This window comes from Ambystoma mexicanum, chromosome 6q, assembly GCF_040938575.1.
Source record: "Ambystoma mexicanum isolate Mex_15411 chromosome 6q, UKY_AmexF1_1, whole genome shotgun sequence".
Lineage (NCBI taxonomy): Eukaryota > Metazoa > Chordata > Amphibia > Caudata > Ambystomatidae > Ambystoma > Ambystoma mexicanum.
In genome coordinates, this window is record NC_090937.1 from 161,815,707 (window position 1) to 161,836,474 (window position 20,768).

Here is a 20,768-nt window from a genome sequence, read left to right on the forward strand (position 1 = left end):
TGATCTTTTGTTTTGATTGTTGACTCGTTAATAGTGTAAGTAAGGGGGGGGGGAAGCACCAGGTGTTTATACTTCTGTATGTAGACAGACTGCCCCCCCCCCTTTCTCGGGTTAAGTCACTATGCTTTGACTTTACCATGAGGCTTTGACAGGCTTTGGTCAGAACTTTATGCCACAGTAAGGCCCCCTCACAGCACTGAGGAAGAGGTAGGGAAGCTTTCACGTCAGAAGCCCACAAACATGAACAAATGCACCCAAAGGTTAAGTGGTTGGACATATTCCCCATGAGTTTTGTCACCTCCAGAGTCCACTTGGCTTTGTGAAAGTACTTTCCACCAATGGTCCCTTGGTTATTGTTGTGAAGCAGCACACAGACACTGGTAAGTTGATTTCGCATTTATTTAAGATACATGAAAGCAAGAAAGACCCCCAAGCATACGAGATCCTTCCCCATCAAAACCTCCATCAACTGACAAATTTAGAACGTAAATATCACATGCAAGTGAACATTCCAATGACATCATAGAGGCACCCTGCTCTGCCTATGTCATCAACACTAGCTCTCTCTGCTCCCAAAGAGAAACATCATCACAACACATCTCCCTTCATTTCATTTTTTTTTTAAATTTTTTTTATTTAGAATTCTTCAACTCACTCAAACAACTACATTAAAAATTTCTTTTCCCAAGTGTCTGTTATACAAAAGCGTTCTCCTTTCACACATGACCCCTCTTCACGGTAGCTATCCTACTCTTGTTCCACACCTGCCCACCGGTCACACGTACCGCACCCTTCATGACTGCCACCACTCTGACCGGGTCCGAATAAAGGGAATCCCCTTTCTTTTTGAGAAACCCTTTCCTTATCCTGACCCAATCTCCACATTCCACCCGCAATTCTTTATTTCCTCTTCTCATATTTTCACGCAAGACCCATTCTGATTTTTTTTTTACCAGAGACTTCCTTACCAGATCTACCACCAGGTCAGACTCCCTACTCCTACCAAGCCAAGGTGGGCACGTTATAGAAAACGGCTTCCTGCCCCTCATAAGCTCAAACGAGCATAATCCGGTAACAGCATGTGGTGCCATTCTAAGAGCCCACATCCTGTTTTCTATCATGGCTAATTTGTCCAAACCACACTCCTCTCCCATCCTCACACTCTCCATTACACATCTATTCATCCTCTCAACAACACCATTTGATTCAGGATGATATAACAAAGTTCTCTTGTGTCTCACTCCACATCTCCTCAAATAGTTGGTGAAACCTTCTCCTATAAATTGGGGACCATTGTCTGTCAAAACAGTTTCTGGTAAGCCTTCATTAGCAAAAATGTCTTGTAAAACCCTGATCATGCTCTCTCCCGTGATGTCTCTGACAATTTTAAAGTCTGTCCACCTGGAAAATAAATCCACAACCAACACAACATATTTTCTGCGACCATAGCCTAATTCCACAGGACCCAGAATGTCCATGGCAATATCGCTCCATATCTTGGATGGTAGACCAACATCCACCAATGGCTGTTTCCTGGCTACAATGCCCTTACCACTCCTGATACAAAACTGACAATTTGCCAGAACTGCCACTATTTCCTTGTCAAATCCTGGCCACCAATAGTCTTCCCTCAAAACACCCTTTGTCTTAGTAACTCCTATGTGACCGCTGTGTGCTAATTCTATAACCTTCTTCCTCAATCCAATGGGGACAACAGCCCTACCCCACCTGAACAAAATATCCTCATTTACAGATAACTCGTCCTTCACTTCCCAATATGGCTTTGTATCTTCCTCCAATGCCTGCTTATTTGGCCATGATCCAGACACAACATATGGAATTACTCTGTTGATCACATGGTCTTCTTTCATACCCTCCAACCACTCTGGTTTGGAGACTATGCCATCAGTATTAACAAATACTAATTCTAAATCCTCATTCTTCACATTCTCAGAGTTTGCAACTCTAATCCTGGACAGGCTGTCTGCTAAAATATTTCCCTTTCCCGGGATGACTTCTATTTTAAAACAGTGCGTCTGCATCCTGGTGACCCAACCTGCCACCCGGCGTGAAACTTTGTCAAGGCCCTTATTTTCAAATATTGCTTTTAGAGGCTTATGATCAGTGCGAATTGTAAATTCCACTCCCCACACAAAACTCTTGAAACGTTCAACAGCCCAGAAACAAGCTAAAGCCTCTTTCTCAATGACCGAATATCTCATCTCTGCTCCTCTGAGACCTCTTGACGCATGAGCTATAATGTTTTCAGAACCATCAACTTGTTTCTGAGACAATACGGCTCCCAAACCACCCTCACTGGCGTCAACAGTAATAATGGTAGACTTCCTAGTGTCAAAACATCCTAACGGACGAGCCATATCTATATCTTCTTTGATGCTATTGAACTCTTCCTCACATCGATTATTCCACACGAAGTCAGCACCCTTTCTCAAAATTTTCCTTAATTCCTGAACCTTATCGGCATAGTTTGTAACAAATTTCTGGTAAAATTCTGTCATTCCTAGAAATGAACGAAGCTCACTTTTATTTCTAGGCATTTCTATGTTTCTTATAGAATTCACCATGTCTTCTTTGGGTCTTATCCCATCTTCCGACACTTCATGACCCAGATATTCCACTCTCGTCACAGCAAACTTACATTTCTCCCCTTTCACCGTGATACCCCTCTCCTCAAACATCTTCAACACCTTGCACAGATTTTTGTCATGTTCTTCTAAAGTCTCTCCACTCACCAATACATCATCCTGAAAACAAAAAACACCCTTCATCCCTCTCAACAAACGATCCATGATCTTCTGGAAAACTGAAGAGGCGGATGCCAATCCAAATGGCATCCTCCTAAATTGGAACACACCTTCATGTGTAATAAATGCAGTGACTTTCCTACAGGCCTCCTCCAACTCCACTTGATGATATGCTGATGCCATATCCAGTTTAGAAAAATACTTTCCCCCGCCCACCCTGGTCAATAACTCTCCCATGTTGGGCAGGGGATGCCTGTCCACCAACACACATTTGTTTAACTCACGCATATCAACGCACATCCTCAAATCCCCTGAACTCTTCTTCACTATTACAACTGGGGAAACCCACTCTACTCCCCCAGCTCTCTCAATTACACCTGATGCCAACAACTTTTGTAATTCCCTTTTTACACTGCCTCGTAAAGCAAACGGCACAGGTCTGAGCTTAGCCACTACAGGTACGCTATCCTTCTTCAAAATTATCTGGTGTTGAAACCCTTTTATTCTTCCCAGAGACTCATCAAACACTTTCTTATACTCTGACATATATTTCCCATGACTCACGGGTTCTTCGGAAACTTGTAGGACTTGGTCTGGATGGTTGGGATCAAGTCTTATTCCCAAATTCTTTTGTTCTCTCCATCCTAGTAGAGATTGTCCTTTCTTAGTGATATACACCTTTCCATCACAACATCGACCTTTAAATTCAAACTTACTCCACACGTACCCTAACAACTCAATTTGATCTTGATTGTAACTTCCTGGACTTATGTCCGGTTTCGACAGTGCTGATACATTCCCTCTCATCTCTGCTTCAAATACACTTCTAGAAATAAGTGTTATTTTTGACCCGGAGTCGGCCATTAATGACAACTTGAAACCATTAACATTCACAGTAGCATATGGACGCTCACAGTCATCCTCTTCATCACCCTTACCAACAACATTAACTGTATTGACAATAACATTCTGAGAAGGTACAACAACAACATCGTCATCTGACGATTTCCTATCCTCCTCTTCATTCACATAAAATACTTTTCTTTGGTTATCTTGCCCAAATTGAAAATTCTTGCAACATGACATAAAATGTCCTCTCCTTCTGCACTTAGTGCAAACGGTCCTTCGTCCTGGGCAGACTACAGAGGATGCAAAATGGGTTGCACTAGCGCAACGATAACAGAGTCTATCATCTTTCCTCTCCTCTCTTTTCTCATCTTTCTGACAAATATTCTGACTCCTTCTTTCCTCCGGAATGTTCCTGCTTGACTGTCTATTTCTTCCTCTTCTTTTGTTCTTTCCTTCCGCTATGTTCATTACCTCTGGTTTTGCTTCCTTAGTATCTTCTCCTTCATTTTTAGATAACTTGGCTACACATGCTAAAGAATGCTCTACTCTTTTAGCCAAATCCAATACTTCATCTAAACTTGGTTCATCTTTTAGCCATAACTCTTCCCGTATTTTGTTAGATCGACAATGTGTCATGAATTGATCTCGAATATGTTCATCAAAGCTATCTTGAAATTTACACGTTAAGGCCAGATGCCGCAAAGCAGTGACGTAATCTTCAACAGACTCCCCCTGTGCTTGAACTCGCATGCGAAAATTGTAACGCTCCAAGATTGTGCTCCTTTTAGGATTAAAATGCTTGTCAAGTTTCAACAATGCACTTTCAAATTCATTCAAATTATCCACACTACCGTCTCCTTCTGGTTGTGGTAGTGTGTCAAAAATTCTCTGGCCTTCAAAGCCCAAAAAATGCAACAACAAGGCCAGCTTCCTCTCACCAGAATATGACATAGCACCAGCCGCCCTCATATAGTGCATGAAACCTTTGCGCCATTGCTGCCAAGCAATCTTTGCCATTCCTGGAGTCGGCATAAAAATGGGAGGACCTGATATGCCTGGTAGACCTGCCATGACTGCCTGAATGACGAAACGTACAGCTGGTGTGGTTTGAGGTGGCTGTGTCCCCAAGTATCTCCCTTTTACTTATATTAACTCTTAGCACAACTCCTCTTCCAACTTTTTTTCTTTGAATATATATATTTATATATATATATGTATATAGGCACAACTCCTTCTTAGTCAATAGATATTTGTCTGTTACTCTACGACGCTGTGTGGCATTGCTTTTAAATCGAAACCGCATGTGTTTTAAACCTCATTATTGATTGCCCATTTACTATACGATATACGGTATTTAGGAAACACAGTCTCAGTTGATTTGCCTAACCACCTGTTATGCACACTACGGTAGTTACTCGTGGAGCAATCCGAAGGGGCTCTTTGGCGATTACAGTCAGAGAAGGTGAAGGATAAACACCACTTACTCTACTTCGGTGGACAAGGCGATGACATCATCACGATATACAAACAAGTTCAGAGGAGCCGCGCTCGACAGGTTTTCCTCCTCAGCAGCGCACACAGGGGAACGGAGGCGGGCACCCCCCCCCCCTCCGCGGGCTGCTCAACGCGTCTGCGGAGCTTCCCTTTCTTTTCTTCCGCTCGACGCCGCAGCTGGGCGGAGCAGTCCCCACTTTCCAGGGGATTCGGATCCAGGAAAATACGAGTTTCCCTCCACGGCAGCACAGGGAGAAACAGAGGCGGGTTCCCCGCGGGCTGCTCAACGCATCTGCGGAGTGGCCCGGACAACCCGCACAAGTCCTGGGTGGGAAGGATATGTGCCGTGAGGAACGTAAACAGCAGCTACGTGGCCTGGAGAGTCTCTCGATCCGGAAGGGTCCACAGCTGCGGTCGTTGCTCCGTGCTGATGCAGACGGTCGATACTTCAACTTCACGGGGGTCTGGGTCTGCCTTCACTTCACCTGCCTTCACTTTACCTCGTCGCCATTGTTGTGAAGCAGCACACAGACACTGGTAAGTTGATTTCGCATTTATTTAAGATACATGAAAGCAAGAAAGACCCCCGAGCATACGAGATCCTTCCCCATCAAAACCTCCATCAACTGACAAATTTAGAACGTAAATATCACATGCAAGTGAACATTCCAATGACATCATAGAGGCACCCTGCTCTGCCTATGTCATCAACACTAGCTCTCTCTGCTCCCAAAGAGAAACATCATCACAACAGTTATCAGTTCGGGTCTTGGTCATAGCTTGCCTTCTTGATGGGATACTTTGCTTCCCCTGTGGCAGTGTGGAGCAGAGGTGAAACTGTGTCATATATAGGTATTCCCTGTGGCAGCGCAGTCCTGGGAGAGCTGGACTGGTTATCTAAATGCCAGGGGTCTAGTTTACTATATTTGGGGACAGGGGGCAGAGTAAGTGATTGTGAGATTCCCAAAACAGAAATGGGTTGTACCCAGATACAAAGGATTGCATAAAGGGTAAGGAACCAGCACGATTGTATATACTTTTATATTGAATAATAAGTATATCGTACTATGATTGATGTGCCCTCATATCTTCTTCATATGTCCTTACATTCACAGGATGTATATCAGTAGTAAGCATGCTTGAACCATTAGAGAGAAACTCAAACCACTTGAATTTCAGGTGGTTGGAGGTTTGTGAAACGTCCAGACACTTCAATGTTCAACCCCAAAGCTTTCAGGATTCAAAGCAGACAAGAGCCCTGCAGTCGAGAGAAGGGTGGCAGCTCACGCAGAGCATTGTTTTTAATCTATTTCACAACATGTCTTCTATTTATAATGCGAGGGCGCCCTCTGACGGCAGAAAAAAGAATAAGACATGGTTACTATTTCCTGCACAAGCATCGCCTTGTGCTAGAATTTCTAGAATGTGTTGGTGCTGGTGCTAGAAATGGAAAATAGTGTTTTCCTATTTTTAACGCGCACTCATAGTAGAAATAGAAAAGGTGTTTTTTTCTTCCAATTTCTAGAACAGACTTATTTTCTTTTTCGAGCGAGGATGGGAAGAAGTATTATTTCTGTTTCTGAGCAGTAATCGGCAGTTTAACCTCCTCGCAGGATGGAAAAGGGAAGGTCGTTAGAAGGAAGGTTTGCGATGGTTCGCTCTCCTACTAGTAACCCACAAATGTATGTGGGCAACTTGTTTTTTAAAGATGTGAACTGTGAATATGCATGCGTCATTTCATGTGTAGGGCAGTTCTGACACGCATGGCCATAATCACATTAATTCATGCGCGCGGTATTCGGAATGGGACTCTAATTCCCACCCACCCCCAAACATTAAAGTATCATTTTATGCATCTATCAATATGGAGACGGAGACGGGGTATTGACATTGCATGAGTGGGATAAGATAGAATGCAGCCTGTTGTATGCACTATTTAAACTGTCTGTCTCATTTTGTATGGCACAACATAGTAGTCTATTAAACTTTGCATGAATGAGTATTATTCTGTAATGCACATTATAGATAAGACACCACCAAGTTCAGTAGCTACGTTTTGAAGTTTAGTGCTGTTAGTTGCATGTATAGGTACCAGGGTGCAAGGAGGAGGGTGCACAGTTTCAAAGCAGGATGTGATAAGGGGTGTGGTTGTGCAAGAGAATGACAAGGAAGCAGAAAAGAACAAGGAAGGACGTGATTTAGAGAGGGTGTTATTGATGATGAGCAAGAGGAAATATGCGTGAGAAAGTTTGAGAGTGAGAGGGTAAGCAATAAAGCAAGTGTGTGTGAGGAAGGATGAGAGGGGGTAGAGAGTGGCGGTGAGGTGGGTGAGTGGGCTGTAGAGAGAGTTGGGTGGGTGGTGTTAGAGAGAGTGGAGGTGGTTGGGTGAGGATAAAGAGATGGGGGAGGTTGGGTGGGGATAGAGAGAGTGGCAGAGATTGTGTGAGACGTTGAGAGTAGGTTTGGTGGAGGTAGCGAGTGGGGGTAGAGAGAGTAGAGGTAGCAGATGAGAGGGAAGAGAGTGTGGGGAAAGGGTGGGTGGCTAGGGAAGAGAGTGTAGGGGTAGGGTGGTTGGGGAAGAGAGTGTGGGATAGGGTGGGTACGAAGAGAGTAGGGGAAGGGTGGGTGGGTGGATAGTGGGGGGGTGGGGAATAGAGAGTGAGGGTAGGGTGGGTAAGGTAGAGAGAGTGGGGGTAGGGTCTGGTAGAGAGAGTGGGAGTACAGTGGGTGGATCTGGTACAGAGAGTGGGAGTAGGGTGGTTAGAGAGAGTGGGGTGGGGCAGAGAGAGTGTGAGTATTGTAGTGAGAGTGGGAGGTGGGTGGGGGAGAGAGAGTGGGAAGGATGGATGGTTGGGGAAAGAGAGTGGGGATATGGTGGGTGGGTGGGGTAGTGAGAGCGGGAGGTGGGTGGGGGAAAGATAGTGGGTAGGATGGATGGTTGGGGAAAGAGAGTGGGGATATGGTGGGTGGGTGGGGTAGTGAGAGCGGGAGGTGGGTGGGGGAAAGAGAGTGGGTAGGATGGATGGTTGGGGGAAGAGAGTGGGGTATGGTGGGTGGGTGGGGTAGTGAGAGAGGGAGGTGGGTGGGGGAAAGAGAGTGGGTAGGATGGATGGTTGGGGAAAGAGAGTTGGGATATGGTGGGTGGGTCGGGTAGTGAGAGCGGGAGGTGGGTGGGGGAAAGAGAGTGGGTAGGATGGATGGTTGGGGAAAGAGAGTGGGGGTATGGCGGGTGGATGGGGTAGTGAGAGTGGGAGGTGGGTGGGGAAAGAGAGTGGGTAGGATGGATGGTTGGGGAAAGAGAGTGGGGGTATGGCGGGTGGGTGGGATAGTGAGAGCGGGGGGTGGGTGGGGAAAGAGAGTGGGTAGGATGGATGGTTGGGGAAAGAGAGTGGGGATATGGTGGGTGGGTCGGGTAGTGAGAGCGAGAGGTGGGTGTGGGAAAGAGAGTGGGTAGGATGGATGGTTGGGGAAAGAGAGTGGGGGTATGGCGGGTGGGTGGGGTAGTGAGAGCGGGGGTTGGGTGGGGAAAGAGAGTGGGTATGATGGATGGTTGGGGAAAGAGAGTGGGGGTATGGTGGGTAGGGTAGTGAGAGCGGGGGGTGGGTGGGGAAAGAGAGTGGGTAGGATGGATGGTTGGGGAAAGAGAGTGGGGATATGGTGGGTGGGTCGGGTAGTGAGAGCGGGAGGTGGGTGGGGGAAAGAGAGTGGGTAGGATGGATGGTTGGGGAAAGAGAGTGGGGGTGTGGCGGGTGGGTGGGGTAGTGAGAGCGGGAGGTGGGTGGGGAAAGAGAGTGGGTAGGATGGATGGTTGGGGAAAGAGAGTGGTGATATGGTGGGTGGGTGGGGTAGTGAGAGCGGGAGGTGGGTGGGGGAAAGAGAGTGGGTAGGATGGATGGTTGGGGAAAGAGAGTGGGGGTATGGCAGGTGGGTGGGATAGAGAGTGGAGGTACGGTAGATGGGTGGGTGTAGAGTGTGGGGTATGGAGGGTGGGGTAGAGAGAATGGCAGTTGGGGTTTCAGTGGGTGGGGGTAGAGAGAATGGAGGACGGGTGGGTGGGTTAACTAGCACACACACTGTCTGTCAGAGAGAAAACAACAAACTGAATGGGTATGAAGATTGAACTCAGGTTTATCAAACAGATATGTGTGCCGGCATCCAGAGAGGCCTAGACAGTGAAGGGGCATTGCACAGAGGCCCCCAAGGAGAGATGCAATGCATTACAATCATGTAAAATTAATGACACCAATGGGAGCATACCTGTCTGTATATATCCCTGTGGATGTAACCGTTCGATCGCACCTTTGTAGGTGCTGGGCACAGGAGTTGGCAGTTCACAGAAAGTTAAGGGGCTCATATCAAACAAAGGTCAACGGTCGTGGTCAGTGAGGCTAAACATCTGCAGTCCCCAAGGTGAGGTCAAGAGTCTCAAAGTGCTTACTCTGCAAGTATGTCAGAAACCATTTGTGTAACATATTTAATATGTATTAAACTCTTTGTATAATAAATAGCAAACTATGTACTCCTTAATGTGTATTTAAAATGCCTGAATTGTTTTCCTGATCATAATGCATTACATTTTAAGTATAGATTGAAAAATAAAAAAAGAAAACATGCCAAATTAGGGATGGTAAAAAGTGTGGTTTCTGTGATCAGGTATAATACATTATTTACTCTATGCTATTCTTGTTGAATGATCAGATTATCATGTGTCTAGTTCATAGACGTCTTTATGGGAGGGCAAAAGGGGCACTTACCCCAGGCCTTCACCCTGGAGGGGGCCCCAAGAAGGAGCCTTCTTTAAAAAAAAAGTCAGTTTCAAAATGAAGTGTCACACATCAGGATTTTCTATGGTGTGCTGCTAAGGCTAAACCTATTTTCTGTCTGTTGTTGACAAGTACATGTTCTTCTGAACTTTTCATCCTGTAATGCTATGTTCAATGCGGTATACATATTTTGCGTGGCACAACAACTGTAGCATTCTCACCTTTCTGTGGGGATTATATTGATCATGTGCAATAGTCAAAGTTGAAATACATTTTGATAAATTTGAGTGCCCCTATGGTTCAGAGGATAGCTCAGTGTGTTAAGCACTCATTGCTGAGATATGCGTTCATATGCAAGATTACTAAATTGCAGCAAGTCTGACTCAGCATTTTGAATGTATGAAGTTTTTAAGCCTGCATGTATATGTACTTTATTTTATAGCACTCAAGGTGTTATCATCACCGATGTACCAGCACTGGATAGCGTATGCTATAGAAACTAACATAGCGTCAGTATGGTGAAGGTCTTGCAATTGGTTTGTTTAGATGGGGGGTTCTAAAACATAGGCAGGCCCCTCTAATGATGACAATAAAGTGTTAGAGGTGTTTATGTAACCAAATTCCAGACTGTGGAACCAAAGCATTCATGCTTGCTTCCTGGCTTTGCCAACAGATGATACAGTGATCCTGGACAAATCTTATATTACTGACAGTACTGCACTGCCTTCTATGAAAAGGTTTACTTCTCACATACTGGTGGCATTGTTTGGCCAATTACCTTATCTTTCTTAACATCTAGGCCATTTGAGTAGAAGGAGTTCTAGACAGAAGAGAGCAGACAAGATATTGTAGGTTTCTTACAAGCATATTTTAAGGTCTGCTTATGTGACAACAAAACGGTTTGCTTTTTTGTACAATTCAAAGGTTTTTCTGCACCCTTTTAAATACCATCGCCCAGGCCTGTGTCTGCGGTGTATTTAACGCTTTAAAATACAAAAGAGAAACCTATCTGAAATCTTTTAAGATCACATGCATAGTCTCGGGAGGATAGCTCAGGGGCAACGTGCTTGCCTTGGAAGCAAGACGACACTGAGCAACACAGGTTCGATCCCCAGGTCCCCGTTTAGAAACATCTGGGTATTAAGCTTGTTATAAATAACCTATCATATTACACCCATCAGTATGCTGGTATTTATATACTTTCCTTGATGATGGAGGCAATGAAGCTAGAATCATTCCCATTTTGCATATGTTTCTATAACGTTTTTTTTTATATATTATTATTTTATTTTTTTAATGTTTATATTGGGTTATGTGATTTTAGTATTTTCCAAGTCAGTTCTGTAAAATGGGATTATTTTATTTCAGGGTAAAAACTAGAAAAGAAATTGGTAAAGAGCATAAATTGCAGAGTGGGTACGAATCCCATCTTCACCTCTTAATCAATGTGTGATCCTGGGTGTCTCATTTCATCTTATATCTCCTCACCTGTCAAAATTGCAAATCCCTAAACCTTTCAAAATTGTTAGCCCTTAAGAGTGATTTCGTTCTCAGGGTAAGATCTTCAAAAAAGACTCACTCATGGTTTCACTAGCTATAAATAGTGTTGCTCCTGTATAATGACAGTGAGCATTTATATATTACACACCAAAGCCACCTGTTTCTTTGCTCTCAAATGGCAACACTGCTTGAAAACCATGTCCCACTTCTATCTCAGTCTGTCTGGAAACAGACACCTTCCTGGTATCTTAAAATCGTCATCCACTCTCTATGCTATGGTATGTGTAGTTTTATCCTTGCTTCCCATTGGTAGCCTGTATCCATGCTTGAACACTTCTACTGTCTTCGAGGCAGCTAATCTGAGTTGTTTGACTATTCTGGATTATGTGTACCTTTGTCATAAAATCTGTGTCCCGCAGTTATACTATGTCCAGTATACATTCCACGTGGCTGCTATTTATGAAATGTTTGCTGTACCTATGCTTGAACATAAGTACCCTCATCGTAGACTGCTAATGTTGCCCTTGAAATATTACTTGTTTATCACTCTGATTAGAACATGAATGAAGAGGGTAAGATATCTGAAAGGGTGTTTACCATGTTTACATTAATCTCTGCGAGGCAGCATATAAAGCTATGGGTTGTTGTCATGACATGGGGTGTGGCACACTAGATATTCTATATCCCTTAATTCCTTTGGTCTGTTGGAAGGGGGCCTTTTCTAGTTCATTAATTGGTAAGGATGAGGTCAAAAAAGGAGGTTGTTCTTAATGGTGTCCCTGGTACAACTTGTGACATACCACTAGCTGATTTTAAGGCTTGTACCTTATATCCTGAAGGTGAACAGTAGAGAAAACACTTGGTTCAAAGTGAAATCCACGTTGACACAGATTTTCTGTAACAGGAAAAAGGGTGGGTGCGGACACGAAAGGCCAGCTCTAATACATTAGCATGCTTTGCCAGTGTTTTGGGATGGGTGGTGACGTATTTAATTCCCCTAATTAGAGGTCAGACATGAGTGCTACCAATTAACGTGCACACCACTCAAACCACTAAAGAAGATGCAAACGGGGACCACTTGTGTCCATATTAACCAATCACCTTTCCTAGTCCTGGACATTTATTTTACAAACCTCTGTGCTGGTTGCCTACGTCCAGATTCAATTGAATTCTCCTAGATGTCAACTCGTTTTTAAAATGTGTGCAAAGAGTTGGAACAGTGGTGTTGGTCCCTGGGGGCCTGCATTCTTCTTGTCATTTTATAATGATCGTTCGTTGGCTGCACATTTCCCAAGTCTGTTTCACTTCTTTCTAAATCAAGCATGTATTGTAAAATAAACTGCACGCACATGTCTGATCGTTTCCCAGCCCCACACACATGGCCGAGGAAATGAGCAGAGGAGCATCAGGGTGATCAGCGCCTGGTACCCCGACAATGCACACACAATTTGCACCCCCTCCACTGCCCCCAAGATCGCAGTTCAGGTGCGAAGGAGGGCAGCACAGCAACCTGTGGGTGGGGGCCAATCAGAGAGCTTGATTGTGGGGTCACTGTACAGTAGTTAAGTTCAAAGCCCCTGACCTTTTATGACCCCCTTACCTCACCTTTCAGAGAGATGATCTCATTCTGGATTACCCCGTAGGTGTCCATGCTGTGGCTGCTGCAGCGCTTGCCTGCAGTTCTGGCTCCCAGGGCTGCCTGGTGCTCAGCCTCCCTTCCTGCCCCCGCAACTCATGTGGAATTAGGGCTTAGAGGAGAGGGGGTGGAATCCCAGTGAAATACAGGCCCATTTATGCATGGTGTGTCCTGCTGCACTGGGCAGTATGAAGGACACATGATTTAAAGGAAGAGGGTAGAGAGGACCATCGGCACCTTCTAGTGGGAAAACCCTCAGCTCGACCCAGTTAGTGTAACAGAGCGTATGCTATGTGGGACCATTGGTAGATGCACAAGCAAAAACAGTTTTCCGGCCTCTTCATCTGGTTTCAAGCAATTGTCTGCCACTTTTTTGGTGCTAGAAGTATTGTCTCCGTGTAGGCTAATTTTACATCAGCGTATTGCCTACCTATTGTATACACCTATTGTATACGTACTTTAAAGTATAACACTGAAGACACTGTGAGCTGTAGTCTGAAGGAGGGGTCCGCCCCCCCACCCGTTGCAAGTAACTAGAAGAACTTTGATTCCAATGGTACTCTCTCTCGGGGGAGCCCACAGGCGCAAACATGTGTCTTTATGTGGCAGAGTCAGGGCCCTGCAGTGTTACACCCTCCTCATCCAGCCGTGTGCAAAGCCTGAGATCTGTGTTTATCTAGTCTGCTTGCACATTTCCATTGGCATCACATTTCAAAAGGTACAATGGTGCACATGAGGCCATAACTTTACAGTTACTAGGTTTCTGTAAATGTAGAAGGGAATTGAACAGGCATGTAGAAAGGAAACCTCTTATGTGAGATCAATTTCGAATATAGAAACATGGCTTACTTGTAGAAACAAACACGGACTACTGATCCAATCACATTATGTTGATAGCACTAACTACACATCCAATCAATTCCTGTTTACATCACAACACACTAAAACATCACCAACAAATCAGTACATGGACAATTTGAAAGCCATTTTACAAAACATGTATCTTTAACAGTAACTTTTTTTTTATTGTGAAAACCAAATACATTAAAATATGTTTTATAACTTAAAAGATGCAGTAAATATCTTTAAAAGCATCAATCAAATAAAATATATTTTTAATAACATTAACACATGGCAGCCACCATTTTGTATGTAATAATGACTGACACATGAATCACGCAATACATATTCAGGTAAAGAGTGCAAAAAGGAGTGTGGTTTGAGGGAAGATGAGTGGCAATGGGAGGAAAATCATGTAGATTCTTCTTAGAGATCGGTGTTAAATGGGTGGGACACATAGCCAAACAACACACAAATCCATCCACATATGCTATCTGCATTGAAAAGAATTAGAGACCCTCATTCAAAGCCCCTATTTCAAGCTCTTAAGTTAAAGCTCTTATTGACAATAGTTTCATCTTAAAGGGAGCACTTTCAGTGACACTTAATACCTACAACTAAAAAGACATGGTTATGTAAATTGCTTTGCCCGGGATAAAATACTTTGGGCATGTGGGTAAGCCAGAACGTGAGTCCATGTTTCTTGGTTCCAAATACTGCAATTTAAGCAGTAGCCTATATCTCATCCCATTGCATCTATAATCATGCACCAGCACTCAATTATGCATGTTTGTCTTTCAAAAGCCATGCTAAAGCATTAAACCGCAAGCTAAATTAACCTAAAAATATATAAACATTAATAATAGAAACGTGTTAGGCAAAACAATTATCATTCACTCTGAAAGGACAAAAGAACACAACAGAGAGAATGTCTGTAAAATGATTACAAAGCAATCCTGGAAAGTATGTGATTTAAAAATGAAAGTGTGTAGTTCTCCTTGATACAATTTCAAAAACAAGGAATGGAAACAACTGTGTTTGTTTGCTGAGATCAGTAGGCTCTGCTAATTTACCATGAGTAACTATCTGAGAAATTGACACACTTGGTGAAATATGTTGGACTGTTTGACGAGTCTGCAGTTTTCAGATGCATGCTTATATAAGGATATATCCTAACATGCAGAACAATGATGGAAATATAGCTAATTGTTTTGAATACCTACTGCAAATATATGTGTAATCCCTATGTCACACGTTTGAATCTTGGTAAGGCTGATGTGGGTTTTTATCATCCAATGTCAATAAAATAATTTACCATTATGTTTGGTTGTAATAATAACTATTGCTGAAATAAGGAAACACAGACATAGGTCTACTGGGTGATAAACTATTCCTAGGGTTTTAAGCATGAACTTTCATATATAAAGCTGATAACATTGACAAACTACTTCCCACCTTTGCCATCTAACATAACCCCTTCATTAAAACTCACAACCCAAATACTAGTGTTTAATGGCATGATTTGGGCCCCCTACAAATGGCAATCAACCCTGGCTTTTGAGTCACTGCCACTTTCAGGGGTGGCTGGCCTAAAGGGAACTCTGGAGATATCCTGGTTGGCCTTTGCATCCCGGCCCTCTTTTATCTGGTAACCTATTTTTTCCCGAAATTTTCTCACAGGAAGAGGGTTGGACTAGCTGAAAATATGTAATATGGGGCCTCTTTGAAAATTATTTCCAAGGCCTTGTGTGGTTCCCAATCCACCCCTGGGCACTTTGCATTATGGGACTTGTAGTTTTGATTTCCCCATGAGGTGAGACCCACACATCTCCAAATGCAAAATGCTGTTAGCTAAAATGTGAAAAGCAACTAGTACCAAGTGAAGACTGCATGTAAAGGAGGCAGGGCTGGATGTGCTACCCATATGAAGCATTGGCAACTGGAGGTTTCTGTAAATTTCTGAGTGCTGCATTATTATTATTTTTTTAAATGATGTAATAATTGTTTAAAACAGGCATTTCGCTTTTTGTTGCACATTTTGTGAATAAGGTGTGCAGTTCCACACACTAAAATAATAAAATTAAAACAATAAGTGGTTATGGGACATTTTACAATAGTTTTCAATAATTTGCTTTACTTTTGTTCTAAAAATGAATCGAATGCAAGAGGTCGATTGGTCATTTCTTTTAAAAGGTAGGTGGGCCATCACACAGTGACATCTAGCAGTTTGCAGGAAGATTTGGAATTTAACAAGTGAAAGGTTGCTGAACAATACCTTGGCCTTTCAGGAGTTTCCAATTAATTGCTGCCTCCTAGGCACGACTTGAAAGACAAAAGAACATAGCAGGGAACTTTATTATGGATGCACCAAAGGCATGACTGTTCTCTAGGTGAGCCAATGGTCATCTCACACACAACCGAACATAACCTCCAAAACCTCCTGGAAGGCATTTTAATACTGTGCTCACCCCGCCCCCAATGCAAGCTATGCCCCTGCCAAGGAAGTGTTGTGTTGGCTTTCATCCAACTGCCTTCTTTTCTCAGAAGGTTTAATATATCTCCACATCTCCTGCTATGTGATCCTCTGGTTAGCATTCTTGCCAGTGCATTGAATGCCGACTGGCCAAAATTGGCTCCAGGAACGATCATGGAAAAATGTATGTGTCTTTAGGTCGCACAGAAGATGTCCAGCTTGAGATCATTTCTGGCCAATGAAATTACCAATCTTCTTTTGACAGGTTGTCTAATCCTCATTGTTATATGCCTCCAATAACATATACTCTACATCTGAAGACCTGCTATTGGCAGTGCCCTGATCGTGATACACTGAAGTCCATATTAATCCCTTTCGACCAAAACTAGTTTGTGAATAAAGGGAAATGGGTGCCTGAACAGTACACATTGCCCAGATAGTGAACATGAGACTGAGGACTTCATAAAACAAATTTCATTTTGGTTTGCTGCTTATCTGTTCTCTTACTGGGCAGTTGATGGCATGGGTAGCAAGGACTGCCTCTGCTGGCGAGGAAGAGTTACATTATCTGTTTTTGTGCATTTGTAACTTGTGATGTTATGTTTGTTAAGTTTATTTATACTGTACACCATTACCATTAGCATAGTCTCCAGGGACTCATGTGGGTCTGCAAGAAAGTGGGTTGGGTAGGTTAGTGAGGGAAGAGAGATAGGATAGAAGTTGTGCTCATTTTTTGGTGCATGTATAACCAGGTCTGGTGTCTATGTATGTCAGGTTTCTGAGTCTGTTTGGAGGATGTGCACTGCGGCAATCCTTTTGGAGGGGCAACGGCCAGTGTATGGGTTGTTTGATCGCTGCAGTTTTTGTGTGAGGTAGGGCTTGCCTGTTGATTTATGTGTGTGTGTGTGTGTGTGCGGGGGGTGCCAGAGAGGAACGAGGAGCAGGGATGGTAAGTGGTTAGTACGGTATGGTTGTTTAATTGTTGGTTCCAGGGACTGTACTGTCAGTTGGTCTTCGGTTCATTGTGATGTTGTGGGATGTACCCATTTTGTACTAATCATTGTGTGTTGAATAATCAGGTTTTCAGTTGTTTTCCAAAGGTGAGGTGATCTTCTGTTGTTCTTATCTTTTCAGGATTTAATTCCACAGATTGGATATTAGGCATGATAATGCAGTTCCTCTGAATTTCCTATTTCCTTAGTGTTTTGTTTCCATTTGGAGGTTGTTGCTTGATATTAGGTTTCTTCCCAGTTGGTAGCAGTTGATTTTGGCTTGGAGGAATTCGACTTTGTGTCCATGTAGTGATTTATAGACGATGCAGTAGGCTTTGAAATGAATGCATTTTATTACTGTGAGCATGTGTAGGATTCTCAGGGCAGTTGTGATGTGGACTCTTCTGTTTAATCTCAGGACTATCCTTGATGCAGTATTTTGGATGCTTTGGAGTTTTTTTGTGATTCGTTCTGGCATTCCAAGATAGAGGTTATTTGCATGGTTGATTCTTGATAATACTAAGGAGATGTTTGTGAAGGTTCTGTGTGGGAAGGAGAGGTACGATAGGATCCCTCTAAGTAATTGCCGAAGGTAGATGCATTTCTTTGCTATTGCGTTGACTTGTGGTTCTAATGAGAGTCCATTGTCCATGAGTATTACCAGGTTTTTTATCTCAGTGAATGTTTCCATTTGGGTTCCCAGGACAGGTGGCTAGTTTAGTTGCGCCTCTGTTGCATTATCCTCTGGGTGGGGGATCATTACCACAGTCTTTTACTCCATATTCCTCCAGTCTCGAGATTAGTGTTGAGTTTCTGATTGTGTCTAATGGAGCTGATATGTCCAGCAGCATGAGGGCCAATCGGGAGATGTTGTCTGCATTTAATTTTAGATCGTCCCATATGGATAGAAGTGCTGATTCAATGCCTTTCATGGATCTTTAGCCGACTTACAAGTGGTCCAATCTTACGTTCATTTCTACGTGCTTGAGTACGATCTTGTAGATGTGGTTCTCCAAAGGTTTTGCTTTGTAGGGTAGATTTAATAAAGGTCTGTAGTTGTTTGGGTCTTTCGCATTTCCTGGTTCATGTTTTAGGAGGGGCTTGATGTAGGCTGATTATAGGTACTATTCCTGTCTTCAGGGATCGGTTCAGAAGTAGTTGGAAGCAAGACACTGCATTGCTGTGGTTAAGAACTTCTTTCTAGATGCCTGGAGGGCATGGATCACTGGAGGATCCAGGAAGGTTGGTGTCTTTTATTATTGTGGTGAAGACTTCTTCATGTATGGGTTCGAATTGGTCGAGTTTTGATGCGTTTGCCATTGTTGGTTCCGTATTTCAGTTTATTATTTCATGGTTTGTGTCAATGGTGTGTTGAATTATTTCTATTTTGGTGGCTCGTAATGTTGTCACTTAGTGATTGTGATGGAGTGACACCTTTGCTGCAAGATGTTGAGTTTTTTTGATTATGAGTAGTTCTTTTTGCGGGTTTGTAGCCAATTGGATTCTTGTGGCATAGTATGTCTTTTTTCTGTTGCTTTAAGGATTGCTGATATGTACATTCTGAGTTGTCATTGGTATTTCATTTTGTCCAATTGATTGCAATGGATTCACCTTAGTTTTTCCAGTTTGCGGTCTGTTTTTCTGAGTTCCCCCAGTTCTTCAGTGAACCATCTGGCTGCTATTTATTTATCAGTGGCTTTGAAAGATTATTCTTGTGCTAATTGGTCTAGGGCCTCTGTGATCCATGTGGCGAGACAGGCATCATTTTGTTTAGCTGGGAGATGTTTGGTTTGGTTGATTCCATCATTTCTGTAAGGAATTTCAGATCAAGACTCTTCCAGATTCTTTTGTTCCTAGCATGCAGTATTTTGTTTCTGGGCAGTATGTGGGTTGGGAGTTAGACGGTGAATGGGATCAAGTGGTGATCCTTCCATTTGTTCTGAACCAGTGGGGCGGTGGTTGATTGTCCATCTCAGCAGATAATTCTGTCAAAGGTGTGTCCCGCAATGTGGGTGAATCCGTTTCCTATTTGCACAAACTGAAGAGTTTAGAGGAGGGCATTGAGGGAGTTTGCAGTCATTTTGTTTTCTTTTTCAAACCAGATGTGGAAATCCTCCAGGATGATTATGTTATCATGATAATTGGAAAGGTTAGCAGTGTAGCCAGTGAGCTTTGTTGCAAAGTTTGGGTTGTAGGAGAGTGGTCTGTAAATCAGAAAGAATAGTATGTTGGCTTGGTCATTCAGCTTGATATTGATTGGGAGGGATTCAGTCTTCTATGTCAGTTGAGGGTATGGTGTGGCACATATGTGGTCTCTGTGTGCCAATGTGACTCCACCTCCACTTCGGTTTTCTCTATTGGCGTGTATTTATTTGAAGTTGTCTGGTATGGCTTTTTGGGTGATTTTCTTTTATAATAGCCATGTCTCTGTGAAGAAGAGTGCATTGGTGCTGCACTCGTTTAGGAGATCATACATTTCTTTATACATATACATCCATTACGGTTTTTGTGTTTTGCCATCAATCTTGAGTTGAGTAAACAGCAGTGTAGTTTGTGTGTGTTTCCTTGTTTGTTATTGGGTATCTCTTGCGTCTCAGTTGGAGTTGTTTTTGTTGGGTTCTCTTTTCCTTAGGTTTTCTCTTGGATGATGGTGATGTTCACTGATATTCTGGTTGGGGTCTTTGTCTCCTTGTAGAGGAGCTCGATTTAGTGGACATTGCCGTTTCTTAGCTCTGGTTTCTTGGTGGAGGGTTGCTTGTTTGTATGTGTGGGCATTTTTCCAGTCTTTGGTTATATAAGGGGTGTGTAATGTTAGGGATTCAAGTTTGAATCTAATTCTTGTTGGGGGACATACCATAAATGGCTTTCCAGTTGCTGTTTTCTGAGTGTTGAGGTCTGGGGTTTGGTGTCCGGTTGTGGTCCAGGTTTGCTTTGTTCCTTGCTTGTAGGTTGTTGGGGTTGTTTATCAGTTGTTTCTTTTTCATTGAGGTAGGGTCATAGGTGACGAGGTTGCCCGAGATGTACTTTGCTTTTGTTAATTTCTTGGTCTGTATCCTTAGTCCGTTTAGCGGTGTATGCAAGAGATTTTGGGGTGTTGCAAATTCTGGTAGGTGGTTTCCCTTCTTCAGGGGTGCAGTTTCCTTCCTATTTCTATTTTTCCTTCTCGTTTCTTTGTCTTTGTCATAATGTGGCCTGTTTGTGATCTATGTTTATTGTTCTGGGTTGGGTTTGCAGCATATATTCCAGGGGCAGGTGCCCTCCAGTGTGTCTGTCTTTACTTGGGATTAGTGGTGGGTGCTGTGGTGTACAGAGCTGTCCTTCTTGCGTTTGCCTCTGTTTTGGAAGATTTGAAATGTGGTATGTTGTAGTATATTCCTTGGGCGGATGCCCTCCTGGGTTGGCTATTTCCAGGGTGGCTCTCTTTAGTTGGAGTTGGTGGTGGGACCATCTGCCGTG

The 20,768-nt window shown here is 43.3% G+C and overlaps 1 protein-coding gene across 2 annotated transcripts in view; it reads left to right on the forward strand.

The window, feature by feature from the left end:
• The window catches only part of LOC138515846 (cysteine-rich protein 1-like), a 239,019-nt gene that overhangs the window by 215,909 nt on the left and 2,342 nt on the right, over nucleotides 1-20,768 (forward strand). The window lies entirely within an intron of this gene.